Source organism: Macrobrachium nipponense, chromosome 27 (genome assembly GCF_015104395.2).
Source record: "Macrobrachium nipponense isolate FS-2020 chromosome 27, ASM1510439v2, whole genome shotgun sequence".
In the NCBI taxonomy this organism is placed as follows: Eukaryota; Metazoa; Arthropoda; class Malacostraca; order Decapoda; family Palaemonidae; genus Macrobrachium; species Macrobrachium nipponense.
In genome coordinates this window covers 56,429,650-56,440,036 of record NC_087216.1, presented here as the reverse complement: position 1 = coordinate 56,440,036, position 10,387 = coordinate 56,429,650, and positions in this window count along the sequence as shown.

Sequence of the window (10,387 nt, the reverse complement as noted above, 5' to 3'; positions counted from 1 at the left end):
GATAACTAGAACTGCAGACTTAAAAATTATTTGAAAGTATATGAACCTCTTTTAGGAAATCGTTTGCCGAAATGTCGGGAATGCAGGTAGGAAAATATAAATCTAATCTGTTTGAAAATTGTGTATACCTTGATTCTCTTTGCTGACAGACAATAACGATAAAGATAAAGGATTTCTTTTATCTTTCAATTCCTCTTCCTTCCTTGTCGACAATTTTGTAGATCGTATTTTTTTTTTAAGGCATCCTTAAATTAACCCGCTAAAATATAATTACTTGCCATGCGAATATGGTGTATGCCGAGGGAAAGTATATTTATTAGGGCTTGTGCCTTGTATGATAAGGCGCCCTATGAGGTAATGTTAGACTTGCGATAATCTTAAGCTAAGTCGGTTGGTATTGCACTTCCATCTTCAATGGAGTGTCTGGGGGTTTGTAGATCACTTACGAAGTCGGGTATTATCTTGTTGGTTTATTACGACGATGTGGTTAAACTATGGTTCGGTGAGGAGGTTCTTGTAGAAAACACGAAGTATAAAAATAGATATATTCTTCTGAAGTTTTACATGATGAAGATCAGGTATGATTGTACAAGTCTTCTAATAACGATAGCTTGATCGCTTCTGCCAATGATGATGGCTAATCCTATTCCTCTACATGATAAAGCTTAGGTAAAGAGGTACAGGTCTTCTAATGACGATAGCTAACTCTGTTCTGCCCGTCTACCATCTCTGTTACAAGTTATGAAGGAACAGACAGTAGTTCGAACATATGAACATACATACAAATGACATAGTTTCATACGAACACACAATCAAATGAGACACGCTACAGATCACGTAGGCCATTTGAATTATAGGTCGGGGTAGTTGTCTCAAGCAGGGAGCTTGGACTAATGTTTATAAACAATTGAATGACTACAGGTGATGGCATGTTATCTTAGCCTACATACTTATTGTATACGTCATCTTTAGCGTCTCTAGTCTGATCACATTCCTGCAAGCAATCTTTTATATATATGGACTAACATTCCATATTTTTATTATGTAAACACTTACATATTTAGTAAGACATTACATGTCTATATCCACTTCTCTCCCTCTCTCTCTCTCTCTCTCTCTCTCTAAGACGACAAAAATGTATTTGTCCTCCGATGTTTACTACAGCATTCGTAAGCATGTATTGCATGTTCACACTGTCGCATATGTTTCTCTATGCAGTTTACTGTCTCTGTTGTTATTCAAGTTCTGAAGTCCGTATTAGGATTATTACTCGCATCATTATTAACCTACTTTCGAGAAGCTGCAGGGAAAGAAGTTCCTTCGCATCCGAGGCGAGGTTCATAATCATTTCATGAATTCTTGGGGTCTATCTCTCCCTTTCTTCTGTCAGTGATGAGAAAACTCATAAATTGATATAATTTTATTTTTGTTACCGAAATAGAGCTCTTCTAAGATACTGAATAAGAAAGAACAACAAAACAAAGGAACTTAAAAGTGGGAAATTACATATACGTGTCGCGAAATTCTGGAAAAATCCTAAGGACGTTACTGAGTTTCCCAGAAGTAAAAAGCACCTGGATTTTATTTATTTATTTTTTTTTTTAAAGGAGGTTAATGAAATCCTTCGTTTCCGTCAAGCTCTTGTTTTCTCCGTCAGAGAACAGACGACTCTGCTTTATATATTCATGACGTGTTTAAAAATCCTTTGTAATAGGAATGGCCATGACCGCATTCAAAAAACCCAAGGGATGGGGCGGAAATCTCTTATAATCGTTATTATAATTATTAGCATTGGGTAAAATTAATAGAAAATGTACAAGAAATGAATTAATTAGAGTCAAAGCAGCACTGCCATTCATTAAAATTCAAACGGGTAATGAGGTAAAAGGGTCTTCGCTGCTAAATTCAGTTGCTTTAAGAGAGGAATGGAGCCATAACTTTATTTGTTTGAACCGAAGTGTCAGTTCTTAGCTTTTGTTTGCTTTAACCAACGAACGAGGTTATAGCTTTAGTTTGCTTTAACCAAGGAGTGAGGTTATGGCTTTTTTTCTGCTTTAACCAAGGAGTGAGTTATAACTTCTGTTTGCTTTAACCAACCAGAGAGGCAATAACTGTTTTTTTTCTTATGTTAGTTTACCAGAATTAATAGATCTTAATTTATGTTTAATTAGGCCAAGAGGGCAAGGTAATAAATATTGGTTGACCTACCCAACGAGTGACGTCATAAGTTTTGTTTGCTTTACAAAGTTACATAGCTTTTGATTTACTGTAACCAAACGGTAAGCTCATAACTATTGTTTGCTTTATCCAACCAATAAGTGAGGCCATAACTTTTTTATAGTTTAACAGAGATGACGTCATAATTTAGGTTTGCTTTAACTAAGGGATGAGGTTATAACTGTCGGTTGCTTTAACCAACTATTGAAATCGAGTAGTTGTTTGCTTCACGAAGTTTCATAACACTGGTTTGCTCTACGCAAAGAGTAAAATCATAACTATAATTTGCTTAGGCTAACCAACAAGTAAAGTCATATCTTTTTTTTTTTTTGTATTAGTAAAGGTAGGAGGTCATTACTTTCGTTTGGTTTGATTAAAAACAAGTCAGGTCATCCCCTCCGTTTTATTTATTAGAGCTGTGAGGCATAACTTCTGTTTGCTTAAACGTTGCTAGCTTTACCCAAGGAGTGAGGTCAATTTTTATCTGCTGTAGCCAAGGAGGGATGTCATAACACTTCTTCAAAGTCTTAATCACCGTCGAGATTATACTTTTCACTGAAAGGAAGAATCTTAACAATTTCTCGAACAGAGCATTATCGTAATAGTAATGCCATCATTTCCTACCTGACCACATGGCAAAATGTTGGTAGTGTTCGAGGCAGTTTCTTCTCCTGAATGATTTTTTCACAAGTTTTATAAAATATACAATAGCTCTCAATTATTTACTCAAAGCTTCATTGAAATATGTCTCTTCTGTTACTGCAAAAACTAATTATTTATGAATTATTACACATCATCTTGCATGGTTAAACTTTATAAAATGTGGTAATGCATACGTAATGGATAACAATTTGTACGTAAAAGTGGCTACTATAATGAATTTTTTTTCTATTTATGACTGACTAAGGTTTCAGACACCAATGACTTAACCTTAAAATACAATCTATATTTAATACTTATCAAATTATTTTCCAATACTCCAAAGAAAATTAAGAAGGAATACGACCATTGCGGTTATTAATAGAGGGATTTTCCGACCAATGCTGTTAGTAAATATTGAAATAATATTAAAACGTTAGGAATAAACTAAATGACCTGTGAACAAACTTTCAAAATATATATTTTCTCGGTCCAAATAGGAATCTAATTTTATAAATTAAAGCTATTTTCATGAAGATAATCCTGAACGATTAAAATATGTATTTTTTGTTATAACGTTCAAACACTGTAGCTGCAGCTTTGACTCCTCTACGACCTGGGTCTAGTTTTAGTTCTTCTATTAATTACGAACGCGACAACAAGATAATCACGTAATCATTATTAGCTCATTAGTCTCGCTCTTGGTTCTTACAGGCCCACTTCGAAATAATAAGCTCACCCTTCTCATCCGCTTCTTTCCTGTTTGGTTATATAATTACTCTTCAGTGTGAGTTTAATTAAATGACTTTTGTGTGCGCTTGTGTTTTTATGATGCTGAGCTGCTTGACCTTGGTAACTGTTTTTAATTACAAAATGTGTCAGTAATATATTTATAACTTCCTTCTTCATAATTTCTTTTAGATCAAGAAAGTTCCTCTTATTTATTTTTCCATGCTTCCAGAATAATGCTAAGGATAGTGTGCCGTTTTCTAGCTTAAGGTTTAAAACTAAACATGGTGCTGGAATTTTATATGGGTTATTACGAACATGTGGAATAGTTTGCCTAATGCAGTTGTGGAATCTTTTGACCTTCAAATATTTAAGTGAGGAGCAAATTACTTCCTTCTGTCTGCTGACGTCTCCTGAATTTCAAGTATATCGGTTTTGTATTGTTTTCCGTCAAACCTCATGTATCATCACCTTCTTCAATGACTTAGATCTTTGTAGGTTGATTTACTTATGAGCCCTCTGGGGTTAGTAGTCTGCTGACCCTATCCATATTGATTTTAAGCTGAAGAGTTGGAGAAAGAAAGAAATAAAAGGCTCTCACCCACCAACACCACCCACATCATCAGAGTACGACAATGAACGACCGAATATGCGGGAGTGTTTTGTGAATAAGAATTTTTTTTTATTTTTTACAGTCTATTAACCGGTTAGGGTCTTATTTGTTCATTTGACATCCCTTTTGTTAAATGGAATGTTTTTATATTAAATTTATCATTAATTAATTTATTTTTATTGAAATGAAAAAAAAAGTTCAATGATGTACTGCAGTTCATAGTGATTTAACCTTTTTTTTTATTATTACTGACTCTCTTTCTCTCTGCTGCGTCTTAGTCCCTTAAAGTATATTTTCCTTTTTTTAGGAGCCCGATTTACAATGTCTGATTTCGCCATGGTATAAGGAAAGATAGATATTAATAGCTATACATACCTCTAAAAGTAATTTATGGAAATTCTACACTGACTACTCGACAAAAATTTGGTTCACTACAATATAGTATTTCCAAGTAATGTAAGTTTTGCAAATAATATATAAGTAAATATTATAGCAGCCACAAAAAGGCTGCGAGAAAGTTTAGTAAGCGTCACTTACAAAACTCCAAAGCACTTGCTCCATCTCGTCTGCAAAAGAAAATGAAGCTTTGTCCAGGAGAATAAGAAAAGTTGATGAAGTATTTGATGTCCTGCGAGAGAGTAAACTCACACGAAATTAAAAGTAGGAAAACTTCGAGAGGAAGAAGGGAGCAAAGAAATGTAGTTTTAGGAAGGAAATTGAAAGTTAAGGGCACAACTTTAAGAGATTGGAGATCTAAGGGAAAGCAAAATAGACAAAACATATATTTTGATTTGTTTCTTATTTTACTCGTTTAAGGAATAGGAAATATCAATATTGCTTTTACGGAGAAATTGTGTATATAGTTAATGGCATAAAATCAACTCAATAATCTTCACGTCTTAATGAATTATATGTCTAACCCTTAGAGAAAAAAATAAGAGTAACATGCACACGCGTGCATCAATGTCTGTTGCAAAGAGAAAGGTGAATTCGAGAGGTTGTAAAGATCTACTCATCTCGGGGCAATTGAAACCAAATTAAAAGAGAGAGAAAGGAACAAAAACCAACAGAATTGATGGCGCATTTGAGGACGAGAGAGAGAGAGAGAGAGAGAGAGAGAGAGAGAGAGAGAGAGAGCCAGGCGCACACGCATACACGTACAAAAAGACACCAGTGGATTTGCATAAATAATCCAGCCTGGAAAGCAATGCAAACGAAAGCGCTATGCTACGGTGGTGCATATGTTAGTATGAATGAAATGTATTTGACTTTTGTCGCTCATTGTAGCAAAGTGTGTCCGTGTGTCATCGCTGGTTTGATTCCTCCCACGATTTCCACTTTTGTTTCCTTCTCGGTAAGAAGGATTTCAGTCTGTTTATACAGCTGCCAGGAATCAGTAAATTGAAGATGTTATTTGGAGTTGGTAAAAAACACCCAAATATATATATATATATATATATGTATATATATATATATATATATATATATATATATATATATATATATATATATATATAATATATTATATATATATATATATATATATATATATATATATATATATATATATATTTATATCAATCTGTTTTATACAGCTGCCGGAATCAGTAAATTGAAGATGTTATTTGGAGTTGGTAAAAAACACCCAAATATATATATATATATGTGTAAATATTATATGTATATATATATATATATATATATATATTATAATATATATATATATTATATATATATATATATTATATTATATATATATATTTATTTTATATATATTTATATTTATATATATATATATATATATATATATATATATATATATATATATATATATATATATATTTATTTATATATCAGTCGTTTATACAGCTGCCAGGAATCAGTAAATTGAAGATGTTATTGGAGTTGGTAAAAAACACCCATATATATATGTATGTTATATATATATATATATTTATATATATATATATTATATTAACTATATATATTATAACACCACAACACAACATATATATATATATATAAAAAAAAAAAAAAAAAAAAAAAAATAAAAAAAAAAAAAAAAAAAAAAAAAATATATATATAAATATTTATAATTATATATATATATAATATTATATTATAATATTATATATAAATATATTATATAATATATATACATATATATGTATATATATATCTATAATATATATATAATATATAATTATATAGATAATATATATCAGCTTTCCGCCCTTTCTGTAGCGCCATTCGAGCAGTTATCATATTCATTCACACTCCCACAGGCAGAATTAAGATTGAAAAACGACAAGAACAGAATAAAAGGTGAGTCGCAAATATAATTTAATATCTACGTGTGGTTCTCTATCTCTTCTAGAGACAGATCGTGCTGTTGGATCCCTTCATATTGATAATGATCTTATGAAGACATCTTTAAAACCTCAAATCTCTCAGAATGGATAGGGGAGGGTGCTCATATTCGTTACCGTCGAATTCTTTACAGTTTGTGCACTCGTGTGCATCAGATTAGCTAGTCTATACTTCAACATATTTCTTTAGAGCCTTGATAATTTTTGTCTTATTTATATTTTTCATAATTTCTCTTTCTGAGAATATTTTCTTTTTTTTTTGTAAGTTATCCCTACACCTTCAGCGCACCAGATATATGCAGTATAAATGATTAGATTACATTCAGTTACGATACCTATGTATCTGAATATTTTACTGTTGCCACAATGATCAAACAAATACACAGTTATGTAATACAATGGTTATACGCACAAATACTAAATCTTCATGAAAATTTAGAGCCAGATGTGACACAGACACTCAACAGAATTTAACGGTGTATATAAAAGCAGATAAGAACACATTATAAAAGCTTATATCGGCGAATTTTAGTCTTGGTTTCGGTCAATAATAATAAATCACTGAATGCTTTGAAAATATTACGATGAAACAACGTTTTTCTTTAATATATTCATAAAAGCAGCAACTATGGACTGACGTAGGTAAATTACAAATCTGCGTTTTTTTCTAATTATATTTCACCGATGAGTTAAGAAACAATAACAGGAAGGTTGGAAAAAAAATCTTAATACAGTAATGCTTTAAAAAAAATCTATACATATTCTAAGTGTAACCTCCATCACTTTTCCCTTCTACACTTACATCATAGAGAATCAAATATATTTCTTCAAGAGACTTTTATTAGCATTATAAAATATACCGCTGAAAGAGGTAAATGCAGAAGGCAACTGGATTAATTCGGAATATCAAAGAGAATATTGAATCTCAAGACTCTTAGCATCACAATGTGGCATTAAAGGCGCTCTCTCAAAGCGATAGTTCCTCTCCACTCTCTCTCTCTCTCTCTCTCTCTCTCTCTCTCTCTCTCTCTCTCTCTCTCTCTCAGTTCAACATCAAGAGCAATAAAACCTTGGCTCCAGAATATGAATAAATGATGACTGTAGAATCGATGGCAAACATTCCAGAGGGAAAAGGAAGAGATATATGACACTTTGGGTCATAAATTTTCGGACGTTAAGAATTCGATGCTCCACTTTTGTATGTGTCCACATAATAGATGCTTATTTCTGTGTGTATTTGCATGAGATTAGCATGACTACTGTTTTCTTTTTAATGAAAACTCAGTAAATTTCCTGAGCTCATGGTTTCTGTAGGAGTAATATGCCCAACTTTTTAATAACATGATGCCAATATCTTGTTGTATGCTATCATAGATATTTTGGAAATAATCATCGATAACCATTGAGATAAACCGCACGTAACTAGGTCATTCTGCGTCAGGAAAAACTCAGTGACTACCTTTTACGACTTTCACTTTTGGATATGAATACTTTAATTTCAACCCATACCAATATCATTAGGGGTGTATATGTTTGTTTCTTATAATTCAGTAAAAAAAAAAAAAAAGCAGAACTTTGAATCAACGGACTTTTAAATCAATTCAAGGAAAATAATAGCAGGACGCAACTTGGACCGTTTTGTAAAAGCACTGTTGAAATAATGAGCGAAAATCCGTCAAATTTCCATTTTCATTGTCCATTCCGAACTAGTTTCATATTTTCTTATGAACCTGCAGAAGATTAAATATCCCGGTGCTTAATTCACCCAAAATTTTCTTGTTTTCAATGTAATAACACAACTAAAACAGTTAGTGAGTATGAATTTCGTGAGATAGTAAATTTGTTTCCATATTATATCCAAAATTGGGTAATATCTGGCTCCTAACAAAGTTAGCAAAGTTTTAGAGTGAATTACTAAATTATCTAATAGGCCTTCAAAAGCTTCAACTATGATGAGAAAGAGAACGAAGTTGCCACGCGACACCTGTTAACAGGATTATTTATCAAATTCTTGAAAAACAAGGATTAAATAATTATCATTTCGTAAGCTTTCTACGCTCACGAACGGTGATATATATCATACAAATCTGGCCAAATGGACGGCATACAAGAAGCGCAAGCACTGCACGTGGAGAGGAGCAAATGCAGAGGAGGCAATAATCCCTCCATTTCAAGAGAATCGGTGTTCCGTGTTCGGCCATTATTGAATCTTCATAAACTTAGCATGGCAGTACGTCCTAATGGCCCTGTCTCCAGCTGAATATTCACTCTCTCTCTCTCTCTCTCTCTCTCTCTCTCTCTCTATCTCTCTCTCTCTCTCATGCATTTCATTTAATTAAGCTCATCTGTTTGACAGACTTTGTCGTGAACGTACTCATGATAAGGATTGTGTCATATATTTCATATTTCACCATTCATTTTAAGTTTTACCGGTAAAAACTTCTCTCTCTCTCTCTCTCTCTCTCTCTCTCTCTCTCTCTCTCTATCGAGGGAAACAGCCATGGATACGGGGTATCCGTTCACAGACGCTATTAACACGACGTGGCGGACAAACGCCCTCGGTAATGAACTAATGGGAATACGATAGTTGGTTAGAGTTCTCCTGTCTAGAACCTGATTGGGCAATACTTTGCAGCGAAGTTGAGGTTTCTCAGATGTGTTCACGTACATGCACATACATTTCTGAAAATAAATGGGGTTTAAGTGGTGCCTCTAATAATAATACTTTATTAAGAAATAAACATCAGTAAAAACTAGTAACTTAATGAAAAAATATAAAGTTGTGTATATTATACGTCATTTTATTTTAGATATAAAAGATTAGTGATGGATAAAAATTTTGATTCCAAAGTGATTTACAAATAGAATTAGATTTGCTGAGCTTTTTATTTTAAAAAATCTGAACATTTATTTACATATGGAAATTTTGTTATGGATAGAATAGAATGCTAAAGGTTATATGGAAACGATTAGTCTGAAGAAAACTTATTAGATAATAACACTATAAACATTAAGAAACTATATGATTTACCGAATGTTATTAGTGAATAGGACGTTCGTGCTTAATACAATGTATATGTGTGAAATATCATATTCATGTTCTTACTACGATCAATTCTCACTTGAAAATCATTATTCCAACTTTGAAATCAGTGATATATCTGACTTATCTAATATAACAGATATCTGTTTTTTTTTTTAATTACAACAATTACATTAAATCAATTTACAAAAAGATATAACCATACTGGTGAACAGAACTTCGTGGTTCAGACGCCACCCAAATGACATCCGAGACCCACGTCTCGTGATGCAAACATTCCTATGAAAGGGGAGGTGCTTTGAGGAGCTCTGCTCAACAAATTGCAAAAGGATCTTCTCCTTCAGTCTCGACCTCAAAGAAGTCGTTATTACACTGAACGACTCTTGAGGCTAAAAAAAAAAATTCAACGACCCATCTTGGGAAGAGAAAACAAAATTCCCTCCACCCAAATTCAAGGGAGTTCTTGAATGTTGAAGCTCTGGGTTTCATGGCCACCGATAAAAATATATTTGAGAAGGTAAAAGTATTAGTCAACGGCGCCAAGTGAATACTAATTAGACTATTTGTATGCTGATAGCTCTGATGGCAACTAAGAAAGCTTAGTTTTGGCCTAATTATTTGCATGTTATGACGAGAATGTTTTAATTGTGCTCGTAAAACCATCGACTAACCTTATTTATGCCCTGATTTCTTAGCTAGCCATGAACGTATCATTGATAAAAGACATTGTTAAGGGAAGATATGAGTGCAGAGCCGGTGAAAGAAACAAATGTGAAA